Source organism: Marmota flaviventris, chromosome 2 (assembly GCF_047511675.1).
Source record: "Marmota flaviventris isolate mMarFla1 chromosome 2, mMarFla1.hap1, whole genome shotgun sequence".
NCBI classification, from domain to species: Eukaryota; Metazoa; Chordata; class Mammalia; order Rodentia; family Sciuridae; genus Marmota; species Marmota flaviventris.
In genome coordinates, this window is record NC_092499.1 from 56,723,282 (window position 1) to 56,738,510 (window position 15,229).

At 40.4% G+C, this 15,229-nt stretch overlaps 1 protein-coding gene across 2 annotated transcripts in view; it reads right to left on the bottom strand.

Moving 5' to 3' along the window:
* The window catches only part of Mis18bp1 (MIS18 binding protein 1), a 37,429-nt gene extending 31,730 nt beyond the window's left edge, over window positions 1-5,699 (bottom strand). The window contains exon 1 of one of the 2 annotated variants that reach the window (XM_071607866.1): window positions 5,642-5,699. The gene's annotated coding sequence lies outside the window, so the exon portion shown is untranslated. Of the gene's footprint in view, window positions 1-5,504 lie in introns of both variants that reach the window. The other variant, XM_027929827.2, reaches the window with a different exon arrangement.
* Between the last annotated feature and the right edge of the window lie 9,530 nt (window positions 5,700-15,229).

The following is a 15,229-nucleotide window of genomic DNA, read 5'->3' on the forward strand; positions in this document are numbered from 1 at the left end:
GGGAAAAAAAAAAACAAAACATTTCAATCCAAGAGGCCTGGAACTGACTAATCAAGATCAAAAAAGACATCAAGCATATTATCTACATAACTTCTATGTTAAATAAATAAGCAACCTAAAAACTCATATAAAGTATTTTATACAATAATTTATAACTGAAAAGGGAAACAAAAGAGTATTACTCAATATATAATGAGGAGGGGGTCTTGGAAGTTTGATCCTGTGACAGGAAAACCATTGTAATTCTTTCATAAAATACATGTTAATGCATTTATTTGTATGTCTCTCATTGTGCTAAGTGTCAGAAGCACTGGGAGTTATGATAATCACTATTGTTCATTTTAAAGGGTATCAATAATGCTATACTATTTCTCATAACCAAAAATGTTCATGGACAAATACAGGGGAAAATTATTAGAGTATGTTCAAGATTTCCCAGTCTCAGTTCCTCAAACCCTTATCAAACCCTTGCAAACACACTAGTAGCACTGAAAACAGGCCAATTCTGTACTGACATAAAGAACTGCTTTAATTTAAAGACAGATATTTATGGGTACGTTGAAAGGCTCCAATAATCAGTAGCATAGAGCTTCTTCCAACAACCTACCCTTTCTCCAACTAATTCAAACAAGTAGCAGGATGAAGGTGAACAATCAAGACTCTGAAAAAATCCTCAAATTCTATTCTCTCCCCAAAAGACACAAGAAGTTCCTCTAGAGTTATTCTTTCCCACTATGTGATAAACAGAAACTCTAAAGAAGCTAAACAGTTAGTGGAAGAGAAGACGCAATGAAAAAAAAATTACCTAGGATTTTCTGACCATAGAGTCTCTGCAGAATACCTATAGAAGAAAAACAAACCTGGATAGTCACCCAAGAAAGATCTGAAGCCCCATTCCCTAGTTAAAAGGGCAGAACAAAGAAAACAGATCATTATCAATGTTCAACCTTTGATGAAACAGAGGTTATAAAATGGGAAAATAGGGTCAGTGGTTGAGTGCCCCGGAGTTCAATCCCTGGTACCCCCCCCCCCCAATCAAAAGTACATTGAGATACCCACTCACTCTAGTTAGAATGGCTATTATCTATAAAATACAAAAGAAAACAACTGTTGACAAGGATGTGGAGAAAAGGGAACCCTTCTACACGTTGTTGTAATGTAAATTAGTACAGCCATTGTTGAGAACAGTAAGGAATTTCCTCAAAAAATTAAAATGGAGTTATCATATGATCCAGTAATCCCTATGTCAGAGTAATCTGTACACTCATGTTCACTGAAGACTATTCACAATAGCCAAGAGGGAAACAACCCAAATGTCCAATAACCGATGAATAAAGAAAATGTGGTATATCTATACAATAGAATACTACTCAGCTATAAAAGAATGATATATCTTGTCATCTGAGACAACATGGATGAAGCTGGAGGAAATCATGTTAAGTGAAACAAGCCCCACACAGAAAGACAAATACTGCATGATCTCACTCATGTAGAATTTGTAAAAAGCTGACATTATAAAAGCAGAGCTGGGCGCAGTGGCTCCTACCTGTAATCCCAGCAGCTTTGGAGGCTAAGCCAGGAGGATCCCGAGTTCAAAGCCAGCCTCAGCAATGGCGAGGTGTTAAGCAACTCAGTGAGACCCTGTCTCTAAGTAAAATATAAAATAGGGCTGGGAATGTGGGTCAGTGGTTGAGTGCCCCAAATACCCTGCAAAAAAAAAAAAAGAGAGAGAGAGGATAGAAAGGTAGCTACCAGAGAATGGGGAGAGGGTTGGAAAAGAGGAGACGAAAAAGGAATCGCGAAGAGGGAATATGAGGAGATTGGGAAGAAATGGTGGTCAAGTGGCACAAGATAGGAGGAATACGTTCTGAAGTTTTAGTGCTAAGGTATTATATTTTTCAAAATAGCTAGAAGAAAGTTCCTATTCTCACCACAAAGAAATGATAAAACTGATGAGGTGACAGATATGCTAACTATCCTGATACATAATGTATACATGTATCGAAATATCAAATTATAGCCCATAAGGGCTGAGGTTGTGACTCAGTGGTAGAGCGCTTGCCTAGCATGCATGAGGCACTGGATTTGATTCTCAGCACCACATAAAAATAAAGGGCTGGGATTATAGCTCAGTGGTAGAGCGTGTGCCTAGCATGTGCGAGGTACTGGGTTCAATTCTCAGAACTGCATATAAATAAATTAAATAAAGGACCATCAACAACTAAAAAAATTTTTAAAAATAAAGTTACTGTGTCTACTTAAAGCTAAAAAATAAATATTTTAAAATATTGTAGCCCATAAATATACACAAGAAAAAGAATCACAGATATGAAAATAAAAGTAGAGTAGCATAAGGGAGTATAAATATGGTGGAAAATAATAACAACTATGAACAATAGAAATGAAACAATAAGATGAAATTATAGTTTTAAAGTAAGTTATAAAGAAACTGAAGATGGACAGTGGTGATCCAATAGCACATAAATGGAATCCCTAAAGAAAAGCAAAACAATGGAACTGAACAAACAGTGCAAGTAAATATTCCTGAAATAAAAAGCAATTTGACACTTTTTAGCAGTAAAAATGACAAAAAAAGGTCACTGCCTAGACATATATGTGAAGTTAATATAAGTAAAAATAATATCTCTTCAAAAATAATTGTATTCTTCAAGTTGAAGAAAGAATAGAACATACTGAAGGTCAAGCAGACTGGATCTAATAGATGGAAGTTGTTAGGGGACAGACAGATGAGAATGGTGTGACTACAAGGTTAATTGACATTCTATAAAACGGGCCACTGTGCCGATCCCCCACACTCTTTGCTAAAATGCAATTTACATGCAGCCCTGCCTGGCCTAAGTAGAGAGGTTTTGTCACATTCTTCAGCAAACTACCTGTTATTTGCAAGGAAATGCAAACAAGAAATAACCTTGATAACAGGAACCCACGTTTCAACCCAAGTTGAAAGTAGAGATTTTTGTGACTCTTTTCACACACCAGATTCCGTAAGGATAATTCCTCCTGACCATAAAACCTGTAATTATTAAGAATCATTAAAATTATTAAGAATCCAATTAGAACTGCTCAGCATGGGTCAAGGATACATGAAATAGCAATGAGGCCAACCTCAGCAAATTTGCAAGGCCCTAAGCAACTTAGTGAGACCCTGTCTTAAAATTGGAAAAAAAAAATTGAAAAAAGGGCTGGGGATGTGGCTCAGTAGTAAAATTCCCCTGGGTAAAGTCCCCTCTACCCTCACTGCCAACACATACACACAAGGAAACCAAAAAACTGGCAATAGGTACATGAAAGTCATGATGTCACTGTGCTGTCAGTCAAAAGTCAACAGGTAGATGTGGGGGAACTATGGAAACTTCTCTAGGATCCACAATAAAACTTGAGTGCAGGAGAGGTATATTGTCTCTCTCCTCTATGAAAGGACCCACTTTCTCTCTGTAGAGTGTCCCCTTTCCCTTTTCCTATCCCTTCAATAAAACTTAAGCCTGTTACTCTGAGGGACATCTCTGAAATCTTCTCATATTAGAGACGGTGAATTCTAAAATTGTATACTTCTGTTTTCTTTAATTGCTTATGGCTGTTTAGAAAATCTACTTTAAAAACTGACAAATGCTGATAAACTAGGGGAAAAAATGCCCTTTATTCATCACAAAGACTCAGCTGAAAAAACATTTATGAAAAGGTGGGCTTTAAACATAGTATATGTAAAGAGTTAAGGCTAAACAACTGTTATTGTATATGATACTGAATGCTACTCTTCCCCAAAATAAATTCTTCTGGGGACTTACTGCAGTGGTAGCTGTAGTAATAATTACCATAATGGAATGGGTTGAAAATCTTGAGTACGCTAACAAAAACTGGTAGGTGGAGTTAAGAGAAACAAAATTCTAAGTTAATGGGCAAATAAATGTGTGTGGACGTGGCAGGGGACTTGGCATATAAGACAAAGGGCTAATATACATGACACTCAATGAGAACAATGAACCAATTTTAAAGAATTATCAATATGGAAAATGGCCAAAGTACACGAAAGGCAATTGACAGAAGAAATACAAAAGGCCAATAAATGATTCATCTAACACTCTATTTTACTAATAAATGAAGAGATGCAAATTAAAACGTTTTACTTATCAGATTGGTAGAGACTAATTTCAAAATATATGTCTATACCACTGACACCAAAATTCTTCTAAATTATTTTCTCTACAGAACCATAAGAATGCAAATTCATATTAGTGTTAATACTAATATATATTAATAATAGCCAACATCTACTGAATAGTATTAACATCATGCCAGCCACTATATAATCTTACTGCAACTCTTTTTTTTAATTTAAAAAAATTTTTTTTTAATTTGTTCTAATTAGTCTTACTACAACTAAGTACTGTTATAGGGGCTGGGGCTCAGTGGCAGAGCACTTGCTTAGCATACATGAGGCTCTGGGTTCGATCCTCAGCACATAAAAATAAAACAAATAAAATAAAGGCATTCTGTTCATCTACAACTACAAAAAAGAGAGAGAGAGAGAGAGAGAGAGAGAGAGACAGAGATAAGTACTGTTATTGTGACTAGTTGGTTAAGTGATGTGCCCCAGGTCACACTTAACAGTGAGAAAGAGCAGGAACCAAGTCTACTGGACTTCAAAGCCAAAGTTCTCCAGCAACAAGCAACAAAAGCTACCACCACACAATGACCTTCACTGCAGTACCAGGGAAATTAAAAAACAACCTAGACTAGACATCCACCAATAAGGGTCAAAATAAATTTCAAAATAAAATATAAGAAATTTAATTCAATGTACCCAACAACAACAACAAAACATATATCTATCTATCTATCTATATATATATTAACACGAAAGCTTCCAAGAAATACGAAATTTAAAAAAGGAAGCAGGTCAGGATTATGGTTTCATTTCTGTAAAAAAATAAACACATATGGCGGGGTGGCGCACTCCGGTAATCTCAAGGCCAACTTCAGCAAATATGCGAGACCCTAAGCAATTTAGTGAGACCCTGTCTTAAAACTGGAAAAAAAAAAAAAAAAGTAAAAAGGGGCTGGAGATGTGGCTCAATGGTAAAATTCCCCTGGCTAAAGTCCTCTCTACCGTCCTCGCCAACACACAAACCAAAAAACTGGAGGGTTCCATTATCTATATATCCCTGTGAGTCCTGGGCCCCGCGGTGAAGAGTGGGGTACCGCGGCAAACAATTTTTCTACCTGATAATTATTCTAACCAAAGATTCTCTCCCTAGAATTGACTCTTGAGCAAACGCGTGGTGCGCTCGCCATCCAAATCAACGCGCGAGGATTCTACCATCGACAACCGCATGGACAGGCAACACCGAGTGAGTGCGCAGTCGTGAAACCACTGCCACCACCAGAAGCGTATAAAAGCCCGCGTGAGTCCAGAACGCGGAAGGGCCGGCAGGATAGGGAGGGGGCGCCCGCGCGGCTGGAGAGGAGGGCAGAGGTGCTCCTACCTTGGGTGAACGGCCCGGCGGGCCAGAGTGCGGCAGCCCCAGCTCCGCTCCTCGCAGAGGGCACCCGGAGCCCAGAGCTCGCGCCTCAGGAGCACCGCGGACCTGGGGGCAGCAGCGCGGCGCAGAGCGACGCTCACCTGTCTCTCGAGCTTCCTTCTCACCCAAAACAGTCTGGGATTTCAAATCTGAAAGGCCCGCCCTCAAACTAGCACGGGATTGGCACATTCAAGAATTGCGTCACGGTGCGTCTCACGGGGACTTAACCGGATCCCGCGAGGACAACGCTGTGTTTATAAAATTTGTGTAACTCCAGGCTGCCGCGGTATGGGGCTGGCGCGTCCTCTGCGCAGAGTTAGGTTCCTCTTTATAGGAAGCGCGCTCATCTCCTATTCAGCTGCACCCTACCTCGACGGAGAGGCAGACTACAGACCCCGCTGGCGCGCTCCACGAAGGCCTGACTAAGTTTGGCCCTTCCCGGCCACCGCCTACCGGCTCCTGTACCAGCCCCACTCGCGAAGTGGCATTTGTTATCCTTTCCTTCCATCTCTGAGGAGCACGGGTTGCTGAGTGCATTTGGGATAACTTAATTTTTCTCAGTGCTCCACATATTTGAGGCCGAGAAAGAACGTTTTGTTCTTGGGGCATGGTGGACCGAATTCAAAATCGCATGCATAATTTTTTAGTTTGGGCTGGTTTTTTTTGTTGTTAACTCGAGCATCTCAGATTCTGAAAGCATTATTTTTTTAACTGAATCATTTTGTTTATCTTGTGTTCTCTTGTTTTATAGACTTTTAAAGATCTTGATTGTATTTTTAAGCTTCGTTTTTAATATTGCTTTGGAAAAAATGCTACCTTTTAAAGGTAGTATTTTAATTTTACCACTGAGCCACATCCCCAGCCCTGTTTCACAATTTTTGTTTTTTAAATTTTAAGACAGGGTCTCAGTAAGTTGTTTAGGGTCTCGAAAATTTGCTTTTAAAGGTGTTTCAGATTTACATAAATTTTAAAGGAAGCACGGAGATTGTCACTCAACATCCCTTCTCCACCCCCACCCCTACAGCTCCCCCTAATATTTATTTGTTTGTTTGTTACTCATCTATTTACTTATTGGTAAAGCACTTCTGGAATCTAACCCAGAAGTGGTTTACCATTGCGCCACATCCTCAGTCCTTTTTTATTTTTCATTTTGAGACAAGTTCTTACTAAATTATAGAGGCCCTCGATTAATTGCTGAGGCTGGCCTCAGACTTCCCATCCTCAGGATTCTCTGGGATCAGGTGCCAGCGCCACCATTGCCAGGCAATTTCCCTTATTAACATCTTGCACTCATGTGGTACATTTGTTACAGTTAAAGAACCAATATCAATGAGTTATTGGTAATTAAAAGCCTTAGTTCATTCATATTTCAGATTTCCCTCGGTTTGGGCTGGGGATGTAGTAAAAGCATTAATTTTGGCAGCTGTAGGTTGCAATGCATTTCGTGACAGTGTTGAGTTTATTGGTGATGAGTCCTTGCTTCCCCAATGCTGAAGTATAACACCAGAGAAGCAGCCCAGGCAAGTTTAAAGTGGAAAGTAGAAGCTTTATTAAAGGACAGCAGAAAAGACTTCTTCCCGCCCCCCCTTCCCTTGCAGGAAGAAGGGGACCCAACAGGTGGAATCCACGGAAGGGCAAGATCTTCCCTCTTTTATATCTAAGGTCTTTTGTCAGCTTTCCCGCATTTCTGTCGGCATTCCGGTCCATTCTGGTCCATTCCGGTTCTGTTATCTTGTAGTGAGAGAATGTAGGTAGGAAGCCGCAAAAGGTGAGGCTAGAGGAGTAATCTGGGCAGGAAGGGCCTGGGGCCTGCTTTTGATTAGCACCTCCCAATTTCCTGGGAGCTGCTTCATTAACATTTCTTTAGAATGGGCTCTGGGCTTTGGGAACTGTTGAGAGCCATGGCCAGGTCAAGATGGTGCCTGGCATTTTGCCAGAAGGAGGGGTTCCTGCTGCCTCAGGTGCCCGCTCTGGCGGAGTTCCTAGAGAGTTCGTGTTGGTTGGTTGAGTTCTGGTGGAGCTCTGGAGTTCCTGGAGGGTCGTGGGTGACGTTTGCGTGAGTTCGAAAATAAAGTTCATTCCTGCTTGAATCTACAAGTGGCTCGACCTCCCGGTTATTTGTGCCCAGCCAGACTGCAGCAGGGAACATTAACATTTCAATTTCCCCAAGTGCTGCTCTGCTTTCGCGGGCTCCATTCTCAACATGGCCTTCATTTTCGATTTTACTCAATATTAGACCCGATTTACCTAACTACACTATCTTTAAATCTGGTTTCAACAGTGTTCTGTAGAATGTACCCCGCCTTACATTGCAGCCAGTTACGGTCTGCTGTCAACTGTGCAAGACGTCTTTCCTGGCTGGAAGCGTTTTGTAGGACTCCTAGTTTCAGTCCTAAAGCCATTTAACTCCAAACCTGTAGCATCGCTCCATGAACTGCTCCCTTATTTTCTGCAGTCAGCAGTTGGGACAGGAAAGTTTTTAAATTTTTATTTATATATGAATAAGGCTTTTTTTATTTTTTTAATTTTGTGTTTTATTTAAGAAAGTTCCTCCCATGTGCAGTGACGCACCCCTGTAATCCCAGCGGCTGGGGAGCCTGAGGCAGGTGGATCATGAGTTCAAAGCCAGAGCCAGCCTCAGTAATTTAGCAAGGTCTTATGTAACTTATGGAAACACTGTCTCAAAATAAAAAATAAAAAGGGCTGGGGATGTGCTTCAGTGGTTAAGTGCCTCAGGTTCAACCCTGATTTAAAAGAAAAAAAAAATCTCTTCAACTTCCCTGTTGAGTATTGGACTGAAAAGTTTATTATGGGTTAAATTTTAGAAGTGGCTTTTGCAATTCCCTTTTTGATATTCTGTGTGAAAGGAAAGTGAGAAAGCGAGAGGCAGACCAGCGGGAAATAAAGATCGGAGACCAGGCAGAGATACACACAAAGGTTTTTTTGTCAAAGGTGACAAAGGCCATCTCTCTATAAAGTGGAGAAAGAAGCACGAAATAATATTTGGGTGTTCAGCTTTTGTGGGTAGGGGTTTGGAGTTGTAGCTGTGATGCTAGGGGATAGGCTTGGGGGGGAGCGGCTTGCATCAGAGATAGGCAGGTGGATAATAGCATGGGATTGGATTAGGCCCATCACACCAGGGGCTTCCAGAGTCAAGGGGTTGTGTCCTTCTGGGATTGGCCTAGGGTTATGGTACCATGGGGTAGGTCACTAATGGGGGTGGAGGGAGTTCCGGTAAGAGGAAGTACAGGAAAGCAAAACTTATCTCATAAGATGGTGGTTAACATTTAAAATGGCTGCTCAGATATTAAATCAAGACCCTATACTGTGTCTGCTAAATTTTGTGCACACCAAGTACTCTGAATCTAAAATATAAATTTTTAAAAAAAAAAAATGTTTTCAGTTGTAGTTGGACACAATACCTTTATTTTATTTATTTATTTTTATGTAGTGCTAAGGATCAAACCCAGCGCCTTGCAGGTGCTAGGCAAGCTCTACCACTGAGCCACAATCCCCAGCTCCTAAAATATAAATTTAAAACGTACAAATGAAAGCAATTAAGGAAAATAAACTAGGTGGGTATTAGGTCGGTGGTGGCGACTTAGAACAAAGCAGCCCTCATGGGAAAGAAAAATCAATCAGGTGCCGGCGGAAACGCCTGTCAATCAGCAAAATCTCCTAACTAATGCCTGTCAATCTGAAGGACCCCCTGGCCAATCCTGGAGTTCACCCAACTCCCCTGACCAACTCCAAAGGGACAAGGGACCCTAAAAACACCTTTTCCTGTCCCAAGCCCTTCCCTTTCTGCTGTAAGTCCCATAAAAGTCCAGTCCAGTAGAGCTTCCACCCGGTTTCTCCTCACACCCTCACACTCAGACCACTCTGTCGGTCTGAGTTCCTCCTGGGAGTGATATCTCAATAAAGTTTGGCGGCCCTTTTTAAATCTGCCTCCTTTGGTCGATGCCCGCCTCGCCTGATCTGACAGTGGGGGTGTAACTGAAATCTCAGTCCTTGTCCCCAGTGCCAATTAATGCCAATTTAATAATGAGGACACAGTTTTGAGAAAAAGGAAAAAGAAGTTTTATTGCTTTGCTAGCAAAGGAGAAACACTGGGGACTCCTAAGGATGTGATTCTGCCCATTACGGAAAACAGAGGGCTTTTAAGGAAGTTGTTTGAAGCTGGGGATATAGTTCAGTTGGTAGAGTGCTTGCCTTGCATCCACAAGGGTTTTATCCTCAGTACCACACACGCAAAGCCTATTAAGGACTACATTCCAGGTGTGCCCTTGGAAGGTCCCCTCTTAGAGCCTCTGGACAGATATCCACCTCCTGTGGTGGGTCCTTTCAAGGACAATTAAATAGGGGAAGAAGAAAGAAAAGAACAAGTCCTTTTAAAAATAAGCCTCAGAGCCAGGAGGGCTATATTCAAAAGGTAAAGTCATGGCTCAGTGATAGAGCCCTTGCCTAGCACAGGTGAGGCACTAGATTCCATCCCTAGCACCACATAAAACAATTAAGTAAACAAAGTAAAGGTATTGTATCCATCTACAACTAAAAAATATACATTAAAAAAAAGGTAAAATGGATCACTGTTACAGGGGGTAGGGAAACAAATCTACAGGAATAAAATGAAGTTTCTTGTCTTTACCCAAATAACCAAAAAATGGTTGGGGCTGGGGTTGTGGCTCAGTGGTAGAGCACTTGCCTAGCACACATGAGGCACTGGGTTTGATCCTCAGCACCACATAAAAAAAATAAAGATATGTGTCCACCTAAAAATAAAAATTAAATGTTTAGAAAAGAAAAAGAAAATTGTTGGTCATGGATTTGCACCAAATTTGGGAAACACCAGACTTAAATTGTAGATTAAGCAAAACCTATGAAACACATTTTGTGGGATAGAGGGACTTTAAAGAAGTAGACATTTAACCACCAAAGTGTCTGCAATTTAGGTGTGAGAGGTTTTTAAATCTGCAATGGAAAGAGTCATGGCTCACACAATTGGGAAAAATAGGCATTCTTGAAATATTAAGAGCAAACACTCAGAATTTCAGACTTTTATTTTTTTAGTGAGTTACTTATGTGAAAAAATAAGTATGTAGCATACTCCAGTGCAAACAGCAATAAGAGCTTACATCAGAATGCCTAATGATTTTCCAAGAGAAAGTAGATAAAACAACTGTGAATAACAAAATTTGATAAGAAGGCATAGAGGCTAAGGGCCAATGTTTACAGGTCCATTGGAATGTCAGGAGGCTGGCCCTGGGTGGGCCCCCTTACATTTCTGTCTGCCTGCAGGAAAGAGCATCTCCTAGCTCATAGCCTCCTGGAATAATCTGTCCCATCTTAGGCCTGTTACTCATGGGAACACATGACCCTACTAAGGTTCAAAGAAAAGACAAGAGGAAGACACTGGAAGCTTCACATTGTGTCAGAGTTGCTGCTGAGTCATCTGGGATTGTTAACCTGGAGGAATATTCCCAGGACCATAATGAGTTCTAGTAGGACTGAGTATGACACTTTTATTGATTAATTTTGGCACTGGGTGTGGTTAAGTTCATGTTCTACCACTGATCTACACTTTTAGGTGAATTAGAAAAATGTTCTTCCTTCAAGACCAGTGATTATCAACCAGGAACAATCTCCCCTAAGGGACAGTTGACAATATTCAGAGACATTTATGATTTTCACAACTAAGGAAAGTGCTATTGGCATCTAGTTGGGTGGAAGACTTCCTATAAACATCCTAGAATGCACAGGATAGCTCCTCCACTATACACAATTATTCAGTTTAAAACATCAGTAGTGCCAAGGTTGAGAAATCCTACTATTGGCATATGTAGCCTTGAAATAGGATGTTAGCTTCTTCACCCTCTCTCAACTAGGTGCCCTTAGTTAAGGCACAACTGTATAACCACTACTGCCCTGTAGTGTTTATCCCTAGAGGAGGGATGAAGACGAAGTCAACAGGTTCTTTCTTTGGAAAAAGACTTCAGAGATCACTGTGTGATGAGATGATATACACACAATCATATAAACATTATAAATGGTGAAAAGTGCTATTAAGATATATCACTTCAGGGGCTGGGGTTGTGGCTCAGTGGTAGAGCATGAGAGCACTTGCATACAGGAGGCACTAGGTTCAATCCTCAGCAACACATAAATGTAAAATAAAGATATTGTGCCACCTAAAACTAAAATAAATAAATAAATATTTAAAAAATATATATATCACTTCAGATTCTCCAGGAAGCTAAGGCAGAGTTAGGAGTACAAGCAATTTACTGTGGGATAAGTACTGAAAAAGATTAAAGGAGAAAGAGCACTGGGCCTTGTCAATTTTCATGTCTTAATGAAGATCTGACATTTTTAATAGGAATGATTGAAAGAAGCTGAATAGGGAGATTTGTGGAAGTCCACCAGAGGGATCTTGCAGAGGGCAGAAATGGCCCAGACCCTGGTATTGACGAACTCAGCCTAATTCCATTTTAAGATTGGGAGTCATCTCATCACAAAGTCATGAAAAGTTCATTTCTCTTTTGCTATAAAACACTAAGATTTTTATTTGGTCTGATCATAATTTGATGTTCTAAAAACTTGTTTGAAATTCTTGCCCATGCTCTGAACTCACCCATACCTGGCTCTCCTTGACCAGATAACAACCCTCCCCAAAACCTTAGCAGCCCCTCATAAATTCTGATGTTGGAATCTCAATTTATTCCCTACCTTGAAATGTCAAATCATGTAGATCATTAACCTGCTACCTGCCTTTGTATTACACTTGCCAGGACCCTGTTAGCTGGAAGTTCCCAAGACACCCCCACCTTTGTAACTTTTTGTGTTATAAAAACTTTTTTTTTCCCTAGAAAGCTGTCGCTGTTCTCTAGCCCGGCTTTGGGTGAGACAGCTGCTGGCCAGCTCTCTTGTGTACTCAATATAAACTTGCTTTAATTTGATTAAAAATTGGAGTCAGTGGTCTTTTCTTTGCGTTGTGGGTTCAACAGTATCTGCCTGCTGGAGGTTTCCTGGGAAGAACAAGGCCTCAACTCAAAGGCTTTTACATACTCAAAGGTATTGAGGTTACCTGCATTCCTCACAGCTCAATAACATTCTTCTACAAGAGGAGATCACCATTGCACACTTCCATATGCTGCCATAAAAGGTTAATTAAAAGATCACAGGAGAAGGACTTTATTTCTAGTAGTTACTGTGAGAAGTGCAGGTAGTGTATAATACCTTTGCCAAGAACTGTGGGAGTTAAGAATAGGGAATGACTGCTTAGTGTGTATGGAATTTCCTTTTAGGTAATAGAAATGTTTTGTAGGTGGTGGTATAGAACATTGTAAATGTACTAAATGTCACTGAATTGTACATTTCTAAGTGGTTGTTATATATCATGAATTTTATCATATTTTTTTGCAACTCACAGAAGAAATATGTTGTACATTTTAATCTAGTAAGTAAAACAAAAATCCACTTAACAAAGAATTTTAAAAAACATTACTTACCATTACTCTATGCAATGCATGTTGTTATTTTCTATTTATTTTTTTTTAAAAATGCACGTTGTACACTACTGTAGTATATTGTGAGTATTTTAATCCACATGGTCAACTTCTCATTTTTTATTTGATTTTTATTTTTTGTTATTGGGAATTGAACCCATGGATGCTTTACCACTAAGCCACATCCCAGTCCTTATTTATGGCTTCTTTTTTTCTTTTCTTTCTTTCTTTTTTTTTTTTTTTTTGGAGACAATCTTGCTAAATTGCTGAGGATGTCTTGAAACCAGCAATTCTCTTGCTTCAAACATCCAGGTTCCTGGGATTACAGGTATGTACCACTGTGCCTGGCTGGCTTTTCATTTTAAAAAAAATAAAATTCACATGACATAAAATAACCATTTAGGAATATACAATTCAGTGACATTTATTAAATTTGCAATGTTCTGTACAATCACCTACAAAACTTTTTTTTTTTTTTTGTACCAGGAATTGAACTCAGGGATGGTACTTGACCACTGAGCCACTTCCCCAGCCCTATTTTGTATTTTATTTAGAGACAGGGTCTCACTGAGTTGTTTAGTGCCTCACTTTTGCTGAGGCTGGCTTTGAACTCACAATCTTCCTGTTTTAGCTTTCTGAGCTGCTGGGATTACAGGCATACGCTATCACACCAGGTAATAAAACATTTTTATTACTTAAAAGAAAATCTTATACCCATTAAGTAGTATAGGGTCTTGATTTAACATCTGAGAAGCCATCTTAAATGCTAACCACCATCTTATAAGTTTTGCTTTCCTGTACTTCCTCTTACCAGAACTCCCCCCCACGCCCATTAGTGATCTACCTCAGGGTACCATAACCCTAAGCCAATCCCAGAAGGACAGGATCCCTTTGCTCTGGAAAGCCCCATGGTGCCATTGACCTAAATCAATCCCATGCTATTCCCACCTGCCTAGCTCTGACGCAAGCATCCCAGAGCCTATCACCCAGCGCCACAGCTACAACTTCAAACCCCTACCCCACAAAAGCTCAACAGCGGAACATCTCGGGTCCTCTCTTTCCTGTAGAGAGATGGCCTTTATTTATCAGCTCTGACAAATAAACTCTCGTGTGTATCTCTGCCTGGTTTCCATCCTTCATTTCTTGCTTACCTGTCTCTCGTTCCTCACTTTCCCTTCAAGTAGTCATTGCCCAGTCTCTCCTCCCACAGTCCTTGGCAAAGACCAATTTGTTTTATGTTTCTATGAATGTATTTAAACAGACATTTCTTATAAAATGTTTGTTTAGCTTCCTCCTGTAACATAATTTTTTGAGGTTCATATACATTGCAGCATGAATCAGTGTTTCACTTTGTTGGGCGTGAGGGAGACTCCCCACTGAAGTTAAGTTTCCATCTCTGGAGAACATCACGGAATCCCTTACCCCTCCCCCTCCTCTCCGAAGGGCACCAAGCTGAAGAGCACCAAATTCAAAGGTTTTCTTGACCAATCCCCGCGGGGATACAGTGCTCACTGGTCCTGAGTCACCCTGCCAATCAGCACCTGCCACATCATCTACGCAACCCTTCTTAAACTGAAGCTTGCAAGCCCACTCTCTCTGCCCTCTTCCTCTCTGCCCTCTTCCTCTCTTCCTCTCTGCCCTCTTCCTCTCTTCCTCTCTGCCCTCTTCCTCTCTTCCTCTTTGCTCTCTGCCCTCTTCCTCTTCTTTCTATCCTCTCTCTGCTCTCTTTCTCTTTCTCTCTGCCCTCTTCCTCTCCTTTCTCTGCCTCTCCTTTTCTTCCCCTTTGGGCATCCCCCCAATAAATCTCTTGGTTGAATCTCCATCTCGGGAGAGTCATTCACCTTTCACACTCCTTTTTATGGCTAAACAGTATTACATTTTATGTGTATATTACATTGGTATTTTTTAGGTTCCAAATGAAAATGCTCTAAAACTAATGTCTATTTTTTTTTGATGCTCAGCCATATTCCTGTTGCTCATCTCTAAGTCATCTAAGTGTTTAAAGTCATAATACCAGATAGCAGGCCCAGAATCAGACAGTTGTCAACTCAAATGATACTTTGTAAGCCACCACAAGAATCTTGGATTTACCTTGAAGGCTCTGCAGAGGCACTGAAGGATTTAAATTTGAGCTTCAGATCAATCATACTGAAACAAAAATGAAAATAAAATTTATATAGATAC